Source organism: Papaver somniferum, chromosome 7 (genome assembly GCF_003573695.1).
Source record: "Papaver somniferum cultivar HN1 chromosome 7, ASM357369v1, whole genome shotgun sequence".
NCBI lineage: Eukaryota > Viridiplantae > Streptophyta > Magnoliopsida > Ranunculales > Papaveraceae > Papaver > Papaver somniferum.
In genome coordinates, this window is record NC_039364.1 from 245,749,177 (window position 1) to 245,770,014 (window position 20,838).

The 20,838-nt window shown below is 41.2% G+C and overlaps 1 long non-coding RNA gene across 1 annotated transcript; it reads right to left on the reverse strand.

The window, feature by feature from the left end:
• Positions 1-14,038: 14,038 nt before the first annotated feature.
• LOC113300046 lies at positions 14,039-18,371 on the reverse strand. The gene is made up of 3 exons (XR_003335372.1): positions 16,297-18,371; positions 15,097-15,416; positions 14,039-14,442 (listed from the first exon to the last, which is right to left on the reverse strand). It is a non-coding gene; the product is annotated as an uncharacterized LOC113300046 (long non-coding RNA).
• Between the last annotated feature and the right edge of the window lie 2,467 nt (positions 18,372-20,838).

Below are 20,838 nucleotides of genomic sequence, written 5' to 3' on the forward strand. Positions count from 1 at the left end.
CTTGATGTTTGCTTCCCTCTGAAGGCTGATTTCTATCACGGCCTCATCTACAAGTTCAACGAAACGCTCTGACACATTGCCGTTCTGGGAAACGCTTCCTGCATCAACCACTGAGCCTGCATCATCCTTTTCATCATCGCCAAGAGGATCAGTATCGCCAGACTTCTCATGAAGACCAGCGTTGCCAGACCCCTTGTTCCGAATACGCGTCAATCTTGTGAAAATGTTTTCTTTCGGGATCCCCTGATTCCAAACAAGAATCACCTTTAGAAGAAATTACTCTGGAAAGATAAATGAGTCGACAGAAAGAGATTTTAAAGTACCTGCATATTTGAAGAATTAAAAGCCACGGAACCGCATGCATGTTTCTTAGACCTTACTCCTGCTTGGGAACTGCAGTCATCAGCTCTGGTTCGTTTACCTGGGAGCGCCTTCAACCGAAAATGCTTCTTCAAAGTTTCAGAAGATGGTTCGCTGCGGGGAACTGTAACAACATCCTCCGAGAACTCTTGGAAAGCTAACAATTGTGTCCTCCAAAATTCCTTATACTTGCTAGTTACCGTCGTATTTCTTCCGATAGGAAGGAAAGGAAGGCTCTGCACTGACGAAAATGTGTCAGCATTAAGAATGTCCGGGAAAAGTTCTTTTGGAGCCTCCAACGGACGAAGAAATGGAACACCCTGGTCAAATCCCATTTGCCGAGCAACCCTGTAAATATTGTACGGAGTCACGGTAAATGCTTCGTCAAATAAAGATGGGATATATCCCGGAATGCAACTTCGCAAGTAAATAAGTTCCCCAAGACTCGCGGTTTCGGCATCAGTACGCAACACAACATCAGGAACAGTAGCAAAGGTCTTCGGCTGAACAATGGAGGGATGGATCGGTCCCCATGGACGCAAATCTATGGAGAGCACATTGTTGAAGACATCCACGAGCTTCACACCGGTTTTGGGACGTCTCTTCTGCCAACGAAGTATTCTCGAACCACCATAGAAACTGCTGAGTGAAGTTGCAGGAACAGGAGCATAGCTTTTGAAATGTTCACACAAAAACGCCTGAAGAAAAGCGATGTGGATATGCAACTCCACCTTATTATACCCATTGGAGGCATGCATTCCGTCGCTAAGGCGTCCAGATGAGAATACAGTGATCCAAGAAACAAGGCACCTAGGGGAAGGACCTCACCTTTTGCGATCCTTATAGCAAGCATAACAAGGTCACCTCTTATGGTATTCTTTCCAGAACCGTCGTCAAATACGTCTCTGGATAACCACAAAGACAGGAATGCAATCACGCTGAGCTCGTTTTCCAACTCCTGACCTGGTTTCGGGTCTGCAGGAGACCACTCCGACACCCACCAAGTGTAAAAACATCTCGTATCATTTTTCTCCTTCTCCAGGTCATCGAATTCTCCCGCCTTTCGAAATATAGCATTATAATCGCGACGTTCTGCATCAGAAAGTTTATAGAAGAAGCTTCCAGCGACATGAAGGTTCATCAATGCAGCTACGCTTTCCAGAGTAATGGTCATCTCTCCCCATCTACATATAGATGTATGAGTAGAAGGACGCCACCGAGAAATGAAAGTGATCAAGCCTGCAGCATCTTTCTTAATCTGAAGAGTGGCGGATGCCATGACCGCATCAAGGATTTGCGCCTTAATCAAATTAGCTTTAATACTTTTATTATTCAGCGTGCGTCTCATCCATCCTTTATAAGGACCCAGCGGAGTATGACAAATCTTGAAGTCAATAGGTGAAGGTGGATATTCCTTTCTCCGAAGACAGAATCTCATCACAAATGCTGAAGAAGATGATGGATCAGCTTCCATATTTTCTGAACCAGAGAGCAGAACTATCTTGTGAGAAGGATGTCTTCTAATGTTCGGAAAAGGCACGGTGAACAACTGATCATCTATATTTGGCATATCTTTGAAGCTGTCAACACTCCCTGACTTGGCACCAGTGTTATCCCCAGAAGACATCTCAACAGGAGTCCTTTTGTTCATTCTACAATAAAAGACAGGGGAGTTAGTACTTGTATGAAAACACATGGGATATGTAGTCACACACGACAGAGCACACATTCACGTTGGAGTACATAAGGCTGGGACAATCATACAAGCAAGGCTGGTATTGGGTCCAAACAAGGCTGGTATTGAGCCACGTCAGCAAACGAGGCCGGTGTTGGTAAGTCCACGAAGCCGGTCAAGATTACAGGGCTAATATCCCCAAGAAAGACTGATATCACGTTAGTCAAGCAGGTATTAGGCCACGCAAGCAAGACTGATATCATGTCAGTAGGCTGGTGTTGGGTCACGTCAAGCCGGTCAGGACTGATCAAGGTCACAAGTCTGGTATTGGGCCACGTCAGCAAGTCGGTATTGGTCAGGACCGATCAAGGTCACAAGTCTGGTAGGGCCACGTCAGCAAGCAAGGCCGGTCGAGGTCACGAAGCTGGTATAGGGTCGATGTTCAATCAGGCGTACATAGTGGGGCTCACGTTCAACCGAGCATATATGGTGGGGCCCGCATTCATTTGCACGTATTATAACACGGTTTTCTTTATTCATGGGAGTCGTGTCTACGAAATTCAAGCCAAGGGTTTTTCAAGCTATAACCTAAAAGCTAGGTTTTGCATGCAACAATGGAAAAAGAAGCAAAAACAACATATTCATGGATTCACGGCTTGTTTACAAAGCAATCCTAGCAATATCGGCGGTTTTGCTATCAACTTCGGTGAGGAACTAATCATGATATGTCTTGCAAAAGAGGTTTACCTAAAAAACTAGGGTTTTACCTTCGAAAAAAAAAAACGCTTACCTTGCTGCGGACGGACGGACGACGGCGGTGACGGCAAGCTCCGGCGGCGTTGGCAGCGGCGATCGGCGGCAATGGAGGTCACGGACGGGAGCTGGCCAAAACTATATATATATATATATATGTATGTGAGAAAAAAGAAAAGGGGTCGGTCCATTTTATAAACAAATAATTGGAAGAATCCCAATAAAAAAAGGATTCCTTTTTTGATTCAAACGCCCAAGGAAGGAAACCGGTCCCACCCAAAATTTCCATGCTTGCACGGCGCGTTTACATGGACAATTGCTAGCGGTCAGTCAAAGCTCTTCCGGGTAAACTCCTTTATCTCTTCCTTCTCGCATATGTATGTCACCATCTCATGCCTACCCCACAATAGTATAACTATTATGCGCTAGTCAGGGGACTTAATGTTGATGGTGGATTTTAGTTCAGGTCTAAAATTGTAAAACTGAATTTATACGCTGACTTCCCGCACAGGATAAATCCATTAATAAGTGACGAATACCTCTTCACTTTACTAATTCACCTAGAATGGAGAATATGGAGACAATCCCAGTATTCTGTGAATTTATAGCATTATCAATTAATGCATGACCAACCTTATATTTCCTGTGCTGTTCCCGCTGAACTCTCATTATTAATGCGGCATGACGACTGAGTGTTGCTCTCAGCAGAGTAACACGAATCTCCAAGTGTTAATGGTGAGGCATGCACGAAATACCTGTACAGGCCACATCTCTCGGTGTGTTATACTAGCCCGATTGAGCATACATCTCTCGGTGTGTTATACTAGCCCGATTGAGCATATTCGAATCTGGACTGTCCATATCAGTCTCAGAAATAACCACGACCACGCAAGTTGGCCGCATGATTTAACCAGCCTAGACGATCCTCAGCAGGAGCAGGCTACCACCTTAATGACCACCAGCGGACCCGCTTATGCCCTGGTCGGTCGAATACCTACCATGCCTCCCAAACTACCACCGAACACCAGCCTGAAGTTGGATACCCAGGATGGTATGGAGCGGCTTGGAGGGGTCGTACAAACAAAGGCTGCCTACGGCAGTCTCAAATTCATCACGTTCGTCCAACTTCACCGGCATGGTTGGACGGCGTGGATCGTCCCATGACCGGTTGGACAAGCGGTGTCCTGCACACCGGCGGACCCCCTTCACGCCTGCATAATCGATCCTCCCCTGACCTAGCCACATAGTCACATACGTTTGCCCGAAGTTCGGCCGACGTGAGGTTCAAAGGGTCGCAGGAAATTCCACTAAAGGTCTCAAATTGATCACGACCATCCAACTTCACCGGCATGATTGGATGGCTTAGATCAGACCCATAACCATCAGGCAGGTATTGGCATGTTCACCACCGGCCTAATGTGGGCCCCACATGGTCGGCCTCCCCAAAAGAGAAGCACATCACATGTGTCGCAAATCAGTCACAACCATCCATCTTCGCAGGCATAGATGGAGGGTGTAGATGTAGATTCAAATGGTCCCAAGTATGTCAATACAATCACCGTGGGCCCGTCTACATGTGTGACCAATCAACCAAGACCGACCATGGCTAGGCGCCTCGATTCGTGCGCCCAAACTAGGCATGGTCGTGCGGTTCCATTTGCAAACTGATCTCGACCACTCAACTTTTCCGGACAAATCGAGTGGCTTAGATCGCATCTCCATGGGACAGTGAGGTATGGACGTGTACACCGGCATGCCGTCTACACGCATGACCGATCGGTCTTGCAAAAAACGCGTCCCATACTTGGATTCGACAAAGCTAAAGGTTGGTGTTTGAGCACCTCCTAAACCCTAATCCGACGGTCGCAGATGTGGGTCGCAAGTCATCTCGTCCGTCAAACTTCACCAGCTTGGACGGACAGCCTAAGACAGGAGTTAGGCGACCAGTGAGGCATCACCACAATCACCGTCCACCACTCTTCCACACAGAGTGATTGGCCAAGTCAGGGATTGCCTGTACATCCTCCAAACGATCACTCGAGGATGGCTGGACGTGATGTTATTTTAAGATGCTTAATCCGCGACTTACCCCGTTAAGCCTTAAAACAACAATGCTTCATACATGTTGAATATATTCGATGCATTACATGCATAGAATACACACTATATTTCATAAATATCTACTTCCTAAATAACTTAGTTATTTAATCTAGCATCACATGCTACCTTTTGTGGGTCCCACGATCCACACACTCGAGACATTAATCATGTCACAAACTGGGGTATTGGTCTGGCGGTTTACAGCGTGCAGCGCACAACGCGCCATCACAAGAACGTGTCAGGAAGTCATGGACGGTTGGTGATGACGGGATAAGTGGGCAAGACTGATCGTGTGGCACTAACACATGACTCCACTATTCCATCACTCCACTTCCTCCACTTCCCACGAGATATGAGGGTTAGGCTCAATGACTTGTATAAATAGGTTCTTCTCCCTATTTCCAACAACAACACAAGACAAAAACCAAGTGTTGATACAATCGTATCCAATCATCAGAACTGATAGCTTTCTTCAAGCCAGTTCAGCTTTCTGATACAAGTCATAAAACAGCCAACACCTTCACAATCTCAACACCTTCTTCGCTTCCCTCTCTAAGATCAACCCCATCTCCTTCACTTTGTGACTGAAGCAAGTCTTGGCCATTTCTTGGTTTAGGCCAGAGTTGTACAGATTGGTTTCTCGAATCACAAGCACTCCCGTGCAGTGCATATATTTAGGGTTTAGATTCATTTCTCATCCACAAACCCCAAATTACCAAAATTGGCAGAAATAGTTTTCACCCATAAACAACTCTATCTCCTACTCTTGAGACAAAAATCGTGTTGATGTATAGACTTTCATTATACACATTTGCTATTTCGAGCCGAGTGTAACTCGCCTATCTATTTCTCGAAATATGTGTTGGTAAGCTTTCACTTTAGCCAAATTCATCTTTACCTAGTGACGAATGTTATGTTATGTTTCAATCACTTTGGAAATTGCTCTGACGAAAAATGGTCTGTGAATAACGGCTATATAACGTCCTCTGAGAATGTTTCAATGATTGAAATGAGAGTTTAGATAACATAACTATTGGTAGGATATAAGCATCGTTGTGGAAACACATATATGTATAATTCCTTATTCCTTGAACCAAAGTTTGTGAACTTTTATGATCAAGAGAAACGGAATGTGGCGTGAGCCAAGTCCGCGAACTTGCGGAAGTTCTCGACCCGAGAATTTCTGCTGGAGTTTGTGAACTCCTTCCGTGAGCTTAAGTCCGCGAACCCAGTCCGCGAACTTGAGCAGGTTATATCTAAAATCGGTTGTTCTTGAACTCATTTTTATATAAACTAAGGAATGCTTTTGCAAACCATGGCTATAAAGTTCATGAACCGATTCGAGTGAATCAAACCGTTTTTGCTTCGATTGTGTCTTGTGTAGTTACATAAGATCTAAGAAATTGAAAAACTCTCTAACTAGTTCATTTGAGGCATTTGGACTAGTTATGGTGAAGAAGAATATGGTGGATATGAAAGTGATCATATGGCTAACCATTTGTTTAACTATTGTTGAACCAACAAATGTTAATGTTTGGGAACGGCTACATAAACCCAAAATTGGACATTTCATTTGTGTGTAACAAGCTAAGTTTTCGATCCAACAGTTGAGAAATATTAGCTTGAAATTAATCAGGTTTTCATTTAACGGTGAACATTGAATGCTTTGTTACCAAGCTAACATTGATTGCAAACCCTGATTTGAAAGACTATATAAAGGAGAACTCTAGCAACTGGGAAACCTAATCCCCACACGTTACGTGTGATACTAGTTGCATAGATAGAGTCGATTCTCCTTTAACCTTTGGTTCCTTCTTCTAAAACCAGGTTAACGACTTAAAGACTTCATTGGGATTGTGAAGCCAGACCGATACTACTTTTCTTGTAGTTGTGTGATCTGATCTTGCATCTTCCATCGTTACGAGTAAAATTGTAATAATTGGCTTGAGATTTATATCTCCGATAGGCAAGATAGAAAAGTAATCACAAAAACTTCGTCTCATCGTTTGTGATTCCACAGTATATTCTTTCGCTACGTCGATTAGGATTATTGTGAGGTGATTGATAATACTAGGCTGTTATTCGGGAATATAAGTCCGGTTTATCAATTGGTTCCTGTTCACCTTGATTTATCAAAAGACGGAACAAAACTCGTAGGTATATTCGTGGGAGACGGATTTATCTATTACCGTAGACTTTTCTATGTGATACAGATTTGTTTATTAAAGTCTACGACTTTGGGTCGTAGCAACTCTTAGTTGTGGGTGAGATCATCTAAGGGAATCAAATACGTAGCATCCTGCTGGGATCAGAGGCGTAGGAGCATAACTGTACCTTGGATCAGTGTGAGATTGATTTGGGTTCAACTACAGTCCAGACCGAAGTTAATTTGGAGTAGGCTAGTGTATGTAGCGGCTTAATACAGCGTCTGTTCAATCTGGACTAGGTCTCGGGGTTTTTCTGCATTTGCGGTTTCCTCGTTAACAAAATTCTGGTGTCTGTGTTATTTCTATTCCGCATTATATTTATTTATATAATTGAAATATCACAGGTTGTGCGTTGTTCAATCAATTAGAATATCCGACCTTTTGGTTGTTGATTTAAATTGATTGATACTTGGATATTGGTCTTTGGTACCATCCAAGTTATCTCTCTAGTATTTGATAAAGACTTGCAGATTTCTATTTGCTTGAGTATATATTAAATCGAGAGATTGAGATATAAACTCTTTGATATAATTTTTATCTAGATTGAGTCTGACTGTCTAGTTGATTCTCTAGAAAGTATATTGGAGTTTGTCCATACAGATTGCTAAGCGAAATATTGGGTGTGGTTGTTGTACCCCCACTTTTTCACAACTTGCCTGCTAGTATAGAGCAATAACGTCTTCAGGATGTAACAATGTTTTTCCTGACTATATAAAAGAAATAAGATGCTTCAACAAACTCATATTACTCGACTCTCAGATAATTAATGCTCCTAGACAGCATGCCTGCTAGTATAGAACCATCAATTAATTATCTTTAATCCTTAAATTCATTAACTGAACATTCAGAAATATTTTACGTTCTTCATAATATTTCATTACTTCAATTCGTGGTTCTTCCCAGCAGAATTCCATGGGTTAGTAATAAATATTCAACGTATGGGCATCTGAGCCGCTATCGAGTAAGCCCCGACCAAAATGGTGCAAGTGTATTCAGCTATAATGCACTAACGAGCACCTGAATGCACGAACGAGCATTCAAAAATATGAAGGAACGATGAACCTTTGCAAAATAGGAAGAAAAATAATAATAATAAAATATTAAGCTAAGGCGCTAGGGGACTGGGCCCACCGGCCGGCCAGTCATGTCGTGGCCAGTCCCACGCCCTAATTCCTTATTTTATTATTTTTCCTTCATCTCATGAAAATTCCTTCATTTGAGCAAATATCCTTCATTTTAAGGAAACTCCTCAATTTCATGGTGCTTCCTCTGTATCAAGGAAATAATAAAAATTAGGAAATGTGTCGCGGGACCAAGCTCACTAGCCGACCGGTCATGCCCTAGTTGTGGCCGGTTCCACACCTTGCATTCCTTATTATTTTATTATTATTATTTCCTTCATCCCATGAAATTCCTTGGTTTCATGATATTTTCTTCACATCAAGGAAAAGATATAAAATTAGGGAAGACTCGCGGGACCGGTCCCTAGCCGGCCGACCATGCCCTAGTCGTGGCCGGTCCCACATGCCCCTTATTTTATTATTATTAATTATCATTTTTTCCTTCATCTCATGGAAACTCCTTCACTTTAAGGAAAATTCCTTTATATCAACAAACTCCTTGATTTCATGGAAAATTCCTTTATATCAACAAACTCCTTGATTTCATGGTATTTCCCTAAAATCATGAAAATAATATAAAATTAGGAAAAATGTCATGGGACCGGACTTATTGGCCGGTTGGCCATGCCTTGGCCATAGCCGGTCCCACACTTCATGATTCCTTATTTTATTATTATTATTTCCTTCATTTTATGAAGTTTCCTCAGTTTGAGCAAAAACCTTGATTTCTTCATATTTTCTCAAAATGTTGCTCAAACGTGCATCAGAAAATATCAAAATTCTGAGGACTGAGACACGGACACTTTGGTGACATGAACATATTACCTTGACCGACCAAGGTTGGCTCTTTGTCTTGCAAGAGGCCGGACCCGCACATTTTCATCATTTGACCTAATTTGTTCACATTAGGTTCAAACTCTTCCAAACAATTTGGAATTTCATAAAAACGATCGTCATTCGGTCCCATGACCAACCAGGGTCAGTTTCATGACCCCTTAGTCGGTCCTTCATCTCTTCATAATTAATTAGGTTTTATCACCTAAGGTTTAGACGAGCATTATTTTCAATAAATGATTAAACCAGCATTTGATCATCTTTTCACCAACTGGTCTTCAAGAGACTTTGATATTCTGCTCAGTAGAGCATCTGGGCGTTACATGGTCGACTCATCATCCCATGTAGCTGGTCCCTCCTTCACTCCTTGTTCGATTTTCAATAAATCATCAATTGATCAAAATTAGGGTTTCGAATCCAAAGCTCTGCAAAACATAATTCTGAGCAGATTTATAATTTTACGTTGATCCCGTAATCAATATTTTTATACCCAGTTCAGTTGCCAGTATTCTAATTAATATTTTATTTGGTCCTGTTACCAATAATTCATTAAACGAGCAATATTTGCTCAGATGAGCAATATTTGCTCAGACTAAGGAATATTGGTTCAACTATCAATATTCAACAATCCATCGAATGAGCAATATTTGCTCACCTTAACTATCAACATTTACTCGAGAATTATACCATTGTCCCAACAGACAAGTTCGATTCATGAGTCTTAGAATATTTGTAAATCATGTTCGACTCAGCAATACAAGGACTCATCGTCCCATGAAGTCAGCAACTGACTAACTAAATACACGTCTGCCTTGCAGACTCACAATCACGAGACATCAATCGTGTTACATGGGAGGATATTAACTCGGGTTTTGGTATGGCGGTCTACGGCACGTGTGTTCAAACACACGATGAGAATATGAGCAATTTTTTCAATCAGTTGGAGGAGTTAGCAAAGTAGTGGATGGAAAATCAACCAAGTCTCCTCACTATGAGCAACTGGTTTTAACACGATTTCCACTTTCCCACTCTTTGACTCCAGCAACTGTCACACTTCATGGGATCAAGGTGTTTACAATTCTAGCAATATAAATAAGTCTCTGAATAATGATAGAAACGACAAAAAATTTTCGTAAGACAAGACACTCTTTCGTCAAACAGACAACAAGAGCACACGAACTCATCGTCTGAACAATTACTCTCAACAAAACAAATTCAATCAATCAAAACTTATCTTATTTCTTCACGCAGAATACACAACACACCCACAATTTCGATCACCATTGATCTCACACGTTTCTCAGCTTCCCTCCTACAGATCGACCCATCCTCTCTTGTGACCGAATTGACTCTGGAACGACCATTGTCTTAGTTTAGGACAGAGTCCTACATATTGATCTCTCGAATTCAAAACACTCCCTTTTTTGCAGTGCATCTATGTGAGGTTTGACAGTTCGCTCGGTTCAAGGAGTTTCCTCCGCACGGTAGTCTCCTCAGTTTCTTAAAAACCAACAACTCGTTTTACCCCATCTATAGATTGGCGACCACAATGAGAGATCATTCTCTCGGTTGCAATCTCACATTTTCACAAGATGGTTGATATTAGGTCAGGTTCAGTTACAAACCCTAACCCAAACAATGCTAGCACTAGCAATACTGGTGGTACTCCAGAAACTGCTCCGGTTCCTAACAACGGCACTAGCGGTACCACTCCTCCTCAAACCAACATCGGGAACAATCCTCTCTTCGATCGGTCTCCTGAGGAAGTCAGGGAAAACCCTCCTACCATAGGTGATCTCATGAAGGTGTAAGAGACTCTTTCCAAGAATCAGATTGACATGGCTTCCACTCAAAAAGAGTTATGCAATTATCTCAAGACTCTCACAGACAAGATGTCAGAGAAAACTCAGGAGAATGGAAAAGCTAAAGAAACATCTTCGGACGCTGATCCTGAAGTCACTCCAATCCATGTAGTAGATGATGAAGAAGTTCCTAAAGCAAAAGCTGCAGACAATCCGCCAGCGAAGGAACAATCCAGTTTCATCACCCGTGAAGACTTGGAGCGCCTCTTGGAGGATCGTGGAAAAGATAAAACTTCATCTATCCATCGTCACCAACCTCCGTACCCTGCTACTACACAAAGGATTCCTCTACCAAAATGCTATAACACTCCAACATTCACCCTTTATGATGGAACAAGCAATGCTCGAGAACATGTTTCCCGGTTTTTGGAAGCATTGGGCGAACATAAGCACAACCATGTCGTCCGTCTGAAGGAATTTTCAAAATCTCTGAAAGGCAGAGCATATACCTGGTACAACAACATCGCACCAGGGAGTATCACAAGCTGGGGAGAAATGATTAACGCTTTTTACAGGAAATATTTCTTTATTTCAGGGAAAATCACCCTATCTGATCTTGGAAGTATGTTTCAAAGGAGCAATGAACATCCTAATGATTATGTGAAAAGGTTCAGAGTCCAAGCTCTGGACTGTCATGATCCAAATGTCACAGAATAACAACTCGTGGACTTGTGCATCAATGGAATGATTCAAGTCTATAGTTCTTTATTGGAAAATCTCAGGTTCCAGACTTTCTCATAACTTCATGAAGCAGCTTAGAGATCTGCAACTACTACACCTGTTTTATTGGAGAGAGCTAAAACCACAAAAGCTGAAGAACCACGAGAAACTCGAGGTAGAAGACGTTTAATAAATAAACAGTACAACCTCGAACCTTCCACAAATGTTGTTGCAAAAGGGGGCAAACGAAAATCCGAGCCGCAGCGCAAGCATACTTCTCCGACCCCTTCGAAAGCACAAAGGAAGGATAATCAAATTTGAGATGCACAAGCTCCTATACAACGCGCAGGGATCGATCAAGAAGCACCTGATTTCCTTTTTCCCATCGAAGAGGTGATTGAATTATTAGATGTCTGGGTTCAAGAGGTGCAATCAAGTTACCATATGTCAAGAAAAAACCAACTGAAGAAGATATGGAAAATCCTCGTTACTGTCGCTTTCATAGATTCGTCAATCATCCCACAAGGGACTGCAGAATCTTGAAGCACATATTCCAAGAAAAAGTCGAATCAGGAGAACTTACCTTGGGGACTGAAAGAGTGCACAGAGACCCTCTCCCGGTCAGAACCTTAACTCTCTCTGAACCACCCGTCTAGGAAGCAGTTCAATCCTTAATCGAGCATGTTTGTGAATTGCTGTACTTATCAAAGGCTCAAAGGAAAGACATGTTTTCTGCATTGAATCACATCATGTCAGAGAAGTGTTTATTGATTCAGGAGACACTTCCTGAGCCTTCAGCAACAGACAAAGAAATGTACGACTGTGGACTTCTCACCACAGTCCATCTCAAAGGAAATGAGTTCAAACGAGCGTTGATTGATGTTGGCACTGCTGTCAATGTTATCCCTATGAAAACTCTCAGAGCCGCTGGTATCACATGACAAGAAGCCATTCATGCTTCAGTATCAATCATGGATCACGAAGGGATGCCCAGAGATGCTTACAGGCACTTTATTCTTAAGGTGAATGTAAACTCAACCTGGAAAGAAACCAAATTTTACAAAATCCTAGAAGATCTAGGATATGACATGATCCTTGGACGTGCGTGGATTCATACTGGAAAGGTAACCCCAAAACCTTCAACTTCAATTGCACATTTCCCTGCTGAGAAAAGCTCTGATTCAGAAGAAGTAGAGGATACTCCGCATCTGAAGGAAGTCAAAGCCTTGATGGAGTTGACACAAAGACCTGAAGAAAATGCACATGCTTTCATCAAAAGGTTCCGCACTGAGGCAAGTCTTATTCATCCTCATGCATCCATCTTATCAACTTTCAAATATGCTTCTTGGGTCTGAGGGCTTCACTCCACCAACAACTTAGCTATTGCAAAATGATATGAATGGATAACCTCACCTCAAAAATATTTCACCGAGTGGTTGGATGCAGAACCTCTCTGAATCGAGCATCTCACCAATACAGTCATCGCTGAAATAATGGCTGAACAAGATAAGCAGTATCCTAGATACTCACCTCTCCGTAAATGTCCATATGTGCCGCAAGATTGGAAGGCTTCGACAACATGGAATTCCAATGCACGAAGAATTCCAAATCAACGGAAGATTTTCAGGGCACGTACAATCAAGTCTAACAAGTTCCAAGAAGGGGATTTAGTTCTCAAAGCAACTAAGCGTAACTCTTATTCTGCAAAGAACTCAAACTGGGAAGGACCTTTTATAATCCCTAAGTCTGTTGCTGAAGGATACTACAGATTTATCAACATGGACGGCAAAGCGAATGTGGCAGTAATACACGAAACATGGCTCAAAGCATTCGACGCCTTAGATATGGGATCTTTGAGGTATTTGGGTTCAAGGCATGAACGCACAAAATACCCGAATTTGGCATTTAAGATTTTCTTTCATTGTATTTCCGTTTCCTCCAAAATGCTTGCAATACTTGCATTTAGTAATTTGAATTCAGCAATTTATCAAAATTCAGTTTACTTAAAGAAAATCTCTATCAAATCCAAAGAAAATCCTCAATCATCTACTTATCCAAAACCAATCAAAACCAAAAAAATAAAACCTCACATCTCTCAGAAGTTCATAATTTCAAGAGATTATGGAAAGGAAATCAAAGAAAATCAGCAAAAAAATATTTTTGCTCCTCTGCATCCTTCAAGATTTGTAAAGCTGCCTTCTCCATGTTCAGCTCTTCAGTCAGCCTAGCAATCTTGTCTTCCTTCTCCATCACAGCATCATTGGGAAAGGGTATGTTATTCTCGCATGAGTCCTTGATATCATCTATCTTCTTACGAAGCCACTTCACGTTGAAACCAAGTCTCTCAGAATTCTCCAAGTTGAACTCCCAATCAAAGAGTACATCTGGAGTAACAGTATTTCTGGCCCTAGCGCATATATCACTTACAACACGCAAGATAACACTTACTTGCATTGTTAAAGAATAAGTACGCTTGGGATCTCTGGTAACGATGATGTGACCAAATTTCTTCCATATCTTCTCATACAAGCCGGCATATCCAATAGGAACGCTGAATCACCCAACTAGTTCATGGTATGGGAGTAATGCATCAAATGGTGGCTCAAAAGCAACTCATGCACTTGGATATTCATGCACCACTATACGATTTTCAATTACTGGAGCAACTTCTACAGTCATGGCAACAGTTTATTCAGTTTCTTCTTCCGCCACTGAAGCAACAACAATTGAAGTCTCGTCTCTTTAACAGCATCAGTAACAACCCTCTCATGGCCTTGAAGTGCAGAGATGGTTGTCTCTTCATCAATAACCCCAGGGTTGCTCGAGTTATCATTATTGGTTTCATTATTCTCAACTTCGGTATTTGGCACCTAATACGAAGATTACATGAGATTAGAGCAGTCTAAACATGGAAACCAAAGGGAATCATAAACTCCAGCATATAAGCGGTCTAACGTCATCAAAGTTCATCATTATGCATTCAGGACATGAGCAAATAGCGTGAAAGTCATAAAACACGTTTTACGACAAGCTCATCTGAAGAGATTTTACACTGCCCTGTATAAGACGACGAACTAGGAGCAATTGGTGAAGAATCTAAGGTTGAGTTATGTACCATTCTCTTCATATGGATGTTCTATACAACATATCAAAATTTCATAACTATTGGATGAGCTAGTAAAACGATGTGGCCAAAACATCTAACTACATGCCAGCTGAACAATTCCTGAAGGTCTCCTGGAAGTTTACTGTTTCGCTGATTTCAGCCCCTAAACGTGTTCAAAACTCTAAAAGCTTCTTTTATTAGCTTGGAAATTTCCTGGGCATAAGGATACATGGGTATATTGCAAAAATCTGACATCGTATGAAGATTCTACAGCGTTTTTGCTAAAGGGTTTGAATTCTGGAATTTCTGGTGACGTATTTCGGCAAAATTTTTCGTATATTCACATGAGTTCTCATTCGTTCATTAATAAATCAACAAGTTTATACTTCTATGGATAAAATTCAAGAGAAATACTTACTTGGGTGGTCTCTGAAGAATTCAAATAGTCGTGATTGCCTGTATCAGTATTAAGAGCATAATTACTTTAATTCGTTCTTGAGTTCTGAGAATCCTCTTCGTCACCAACTTCCGAAGATGAACGAGCATCACCAGTATTCTCCACTTCCATGGAAACATCCTCCTGGATGTATTATCAACAATTAGCATTTTATCCACAAAGCATCATAATTGGTTATACGAAGAAATACTTATGTTAGCCTCTTCTTCAACACTCGAGTCAGAAACCTTTTGCCCAGCAACAGAGAATTGAAGGCCGTCAATACTTGATGGAGAAAAGTTCTGCAACGGAATAACAAATTGATCGTTGTCGTATGCGTCAAAAATAATTTCACTTTCCTAAAGTATATGATAAGAAAGAGTTCGTTTCCACAGAGAGGCAATTGTAGTTATTATGTATTCAATTTCCTAAAGTAACCAATTGGGGGGATTTCTGATTTTTATGTAAACAACAAAAATAAATCAGAAGCAAAGTAAATTGGAGAAATAATCAATGAGAGAAAGATATTGGTCAAGGAGTCCATCTTCTATCTTAAACAAGTGCTTGCATACATGATTAGAATTACAATTTAATCTCTTTTATTATCAAAAGCCTAGAGTATCAAGAGAGCAAGATAATCTACTAATTTCCTAAGTTCATCAACACACACATTAGAGCTGCGTATGCGAATTCTACCTAAAGAATAACCTAACGCATTGCGCCAATTAAGTTCAATTCCTAGAAGCATTAAGTTTTGGAAATAGGCTAAAATGCAATTGTCATACATTGTGTATGACAATCAGACAATGGTCAGACTCTACATATGATCACAAGAGTGTATCACTACAAACCGTGTATCACTACAAACCGTGATCATATCATGCTACTTGTATTCGGGTTTATTGCTCGATGAAAAACCCTAAAATAGCTATGGACAAGGATGCAAGTTCAATTAATTGGCCACTTAACCAAACAAACATCTAATCCTATCACAATACATCAATCATGTGATTATTAAAAACAGTAGAGATTTGAACGATAATCAAGAGAGAACCTAATGCATTAATCAAGAACAAGTTGTGGATATAGGACTACATCCTTAACCAATAATGAATAAATTAGATACTCATAGCTATGGAGTTCATCATAATCAATAATCAAATAAAGAAGATGAAAGCAAACCCTAGTAGTCAAAGCGGCTCTCCTCCTTAGCTCCAAGAAGAATACGTGATATCTAAGTTGTAGAAATCCTCCCTTTTATGTCTCTTCTTCCACTTCTAAAATTAGGTCCAATCTCCCAAGTCCAATACAAAGATGTCCACCAAGCCCATATTAAAGAAATACCCATGTAAAAGTTCTACTCAAAAAGTATCACCGGGAGTCCCAGAAAGTGGCCGGAAGTTAGCCGGGAATCGACCGGGAAATCACCTCAGATAACCGGGAAAGTCAAACTGGTTTCCGGTCAACCTGGTCAGGACTCGGGTCAACTCAATCAAAGTCACTGAGTCAAGGTGAGTCAACTGGGATAAGAGAGTCAGCCATGAGTTAGCTGAGATCACTAGGCTGAGTGGGATGAATTGCTTAGGTCTGAGCCATTGCAACCTTGCACAGGCCATAACCTGCTATTGCATCATGATAGTGCAATGCACTCCTTTTCTGCAACTGCATCTCAACTGTACTCAACTCCAACCTTCCATCTACACACACCTGAGGTTCTTACCAATTCATAACACTCTCATCTGTAGCTTTAAAATAAACCCATTCTTCTTCTCAGTTCATTCTAGATTCACTCCATCACTGGCTTGACCTCACAAATACCAATCCATACTGCAGCTGCATCATAACATAGCACCTCGGTTCAGCTACAACCGGCTCTTGCAATTTCTTCAGTTAATAGTGCCTGCAAATTCTTGCTTGCACAATAACCACCTGTAAAAGCTTCAACACAACTATTTCCATCTCAGTTCTTCTCAGCTCATACCCACCACTACATAGCACCAACAATTCCATCAAATAAACCCTTGCCTGCAATTTTTACTTCTCACGGACCCACTAGTTCAACCACCAGAACCACAACAACTGATACTTGCTCTTCCCTGTAAGAATTTAATCCTACACATTCATCTAAGCCTCTTCTCCTCCAAAAACTCACTTGTACTCGACAACAACATTCAACCTAGCTATTTCAATCTTCCATGGCTTCACTGCAATATCAATTTCAGTCACTGCTCCTTATTGTTCATCTTGACTACTACATGGAGCGGCAACAACAGCAACACCTGCATCTGCATTCAAAAACTCCACCAGATTTCAACCTTGTACCACAAACTTGTAGCATAACTCCATTATAGTCACCAGCAAGATTACCATCTGACCTGCAATCATAACCCGTGGCTTCTCGATCTAAAACTCATCATTCCCATGAACATCAACAGAAACCCATTTTAAGCTCAGCCTCTCCTCTGCTTAACCATTCACAACAGCTTCAGTTCAAAACTGATTTCGATCTCATCAATTCATCCATCATCACTTGCACATACACACAACTGCAGTACCCATTACAACACCACCATTTCTGCTCAGCAGCAACACATAATCCACCATATCACCACTAACTCTCAATCCAACAAAAACCCATCTTCAATTCACTACCAAAGACTCGGCTAACCACCATCTCAGACTCCATCTTCATAGTCTTCACAATCACTACTGAACACACTTCAAATACCCATCTGCTCTGAACCACCACCAACCAATCAGCAAACCCATTTTCTCACAGCTTCAATTAATCATCATCAGCTTCAGAATTCATCAATACTCTTCCATCATCTTCATACTGACAAATCCAAAATCTTCAGTTCCACCAAACCCTAATTTGCAGTTTCTGAATCCTAAATTCCTTGAACTCTTTGTCAATATCAAAATCAAATCGAACCCCATCTTCTCAGATGCAAATCCTCACAATCGACACATAATTCATCTCTAACTGCAACTTCAATCTCTCTTCTTAATGCCATCATAACAAACCCATCTCAGATTTAGTTCTTTCTCCCTTGTATGTAGTTGAACAAACCCCAAATCCATCTCACTTTATTTGAACCCTAAATTTCTCTGGTTCACATCAACAACATCAATACTTTCTTCTCTCTTCATTCTCTCAATTCAATTTCATCTCATTGTTTCTCGGACTCTAACAACCGCCATGGATTCTCTAACATTCAGGAGAGTGGGAAGGAGAGAAAATGATTATTCTCTGAATTTCAGGGTTGGTGTAGGAAATGAATGTGGATATATCCACCCTGGTGAAGTAGATAAGGGATACCCAGGATAACTCTAGGAACCCACTCATTAGATAATAGATACTGAGAATGTCTCTATGTTGCTTCTATAGACTAAGTTGCAGTAGTTGTCTCTTATCGCTGGCTTGGCTCGGCTCTGCTCCGCTCCTATTATCAGTAGTATAGGAAATAATGTTTTCGTTCTTCTTGGTCCAAGTGAAAGATTTCTTCTTCTTCTTTGGATTCTTCCATCAACAGCGGTCGTCCCTTACTCCTCATATATACTTTTCCTCTTCATCACTAAAGCTGCCATGCTTTTCAGACATAATTTGCATCACTAAAGCTGACATGCTTTTCAGATAGAAATTAAGAAATATAAGCAAATAATGAGAAATAGTTCATCTCCAACATCAGTTGCACTTGAAATGGCAATTTTGCCATGTTTCTTCTTCTTTTGTTCCAAATGACTCCAAAGTACCTAAACACTCAAAATCAAACATAAGATACATAATTTACAAGAAAACTTAGCAAAGAAAGCATAATCAATAGATAAATATCAAGGTGTTTTAGACACCTATCAAATAACAAATATGAGTTCTATAATCCTAATTATGCGGATAAGAAGAAGTCACGGAAAAATAAATATTGACAACTCACCAAGGAAACAACTAGGGACTTTATGGTATTAGGTAACAACTTATAATTTTTGTTCCTGTCTTCTCCGCCATGAATAATCGCTTCAGTTTCTGAGAAGTCTGCATGGATTCAAGGTCTTACGTTACGACCGTCCTGTGGTAAAATTTAACGCAATTATTAAAATACAATTATCATAATTTTATGAAGATTATACAAAAGGTACATACTTGTGAACATCCTGTAGACGTCTTTCGTTTATCACCAGCAGAGAGATGCTTCAATCTTGGTCGAGTACAAATCATCTCAATAGAAGGAGGATCTTTCACGGAGGTTGACCAACCATCACGAAATCATGTAACCGCTCAAGTTGTTGATTCCAAAAGTCTACATAACCTGGAGTTACATACGTAATTCTCTCAGAGAAAGAGAACCAATAATCGCTTCCTTCCACATGTGTACGGTCTAAATGGGTCCTAAGTTGATCGACTGATGGTTTCCTTCTTCGAAAAGTCGGAACACACTAATCTCGACCACTCAACTTTGCCGGAAAAATTGAGTGGCTTAGATCACGTTTCTATGGGATAATGAAATACAGGCGTGTACACCAGCCCATCGTCTTCACACCAGACTAATCGGCCAAGACCAACCAGGCTTGGTCGCCTCGAAACGCGCTCCCGAAGTTGGAATCACGCGCGGCCTTTGTGGCACCGGATTTCTGTCGCAAATTGATCTTAACCACTCCTCTTCACCGGAAAAATCGAGTGGCTTAGATCACACTTTCACGGGACAATGAGGTATGGCCATGTACACCGACATGCCGTCTACACGCATGCATGATCGGCCTTGCCAAAATCGTGTCCCAAGCTTGGATTTGATCAAGCTGAAGAGTGATGCTTGCGCACCTTTTCATAAACCCTAATTCCACTAACGGTCGCAGATGAGTGTCTCAACGATCATCTCGTCGGTTCAACTTCATCTGCTTGGTTATACAACCCTGGTCAAGAGTTAACTGGTCAATGAGGTGTCGTGGTGATTACCATCCGTCACTCTACCACACCAAGTGATCGGCCAAGTCAGGACTTACCTGTACAACCCCAAACGATCACTTGAAGATGGCTATACATGCATCTATTTTAAGACGCTTAATCGTGACTTACTCCATTAAGCCTTAAAACAGCGATGCTTCACTCATGCTAAATACATTCAATGCATTAATACATAGAACTCACGTGATATTTTACAAGTATCAAATTCCCAAATAACTTAGTTATTTAACCTAGCATTACATGCTACTTCCTGTGGGTCCCACGATCCACACAATCGAGACATCAATCATGTCACAAACTGGGGGATGCTTACTGGGGTATTGGTCTGGCGGTTTACAGTGTGCAGCGCACAACGCGCCATCACAAGAACGTGTCAGGAATTTATGGACGGTTAGTGATGATGGGAGAAGTGGGCAAGACTGATCGTGTAACACTAACACACGCAACTCCACTACTCCATCACTCCACTTTCTCCACTTCCCATGAGAGACGTGGGTTAGGCTCAATGACTTGTATAAATAGGTTTTCCTCCCTATTTTCAAACAAGACAAGACAACATAAACCAAGTGTTGATACAACCGTATCCAAATACCAGAACTGATAGCTTACATTCTGCAAGCCAGTTCAGCTTTCTGATACAAGTCGTACACAGCCAACACCTCCACAATCTCAACACCTTCTTCTCTTTCCTCCCTAAGATCAACCCCATCTCCTTCACTTTGTGACCAAAATAAGTCTGGAACAGCCATTTCTTGGTTTAGGCC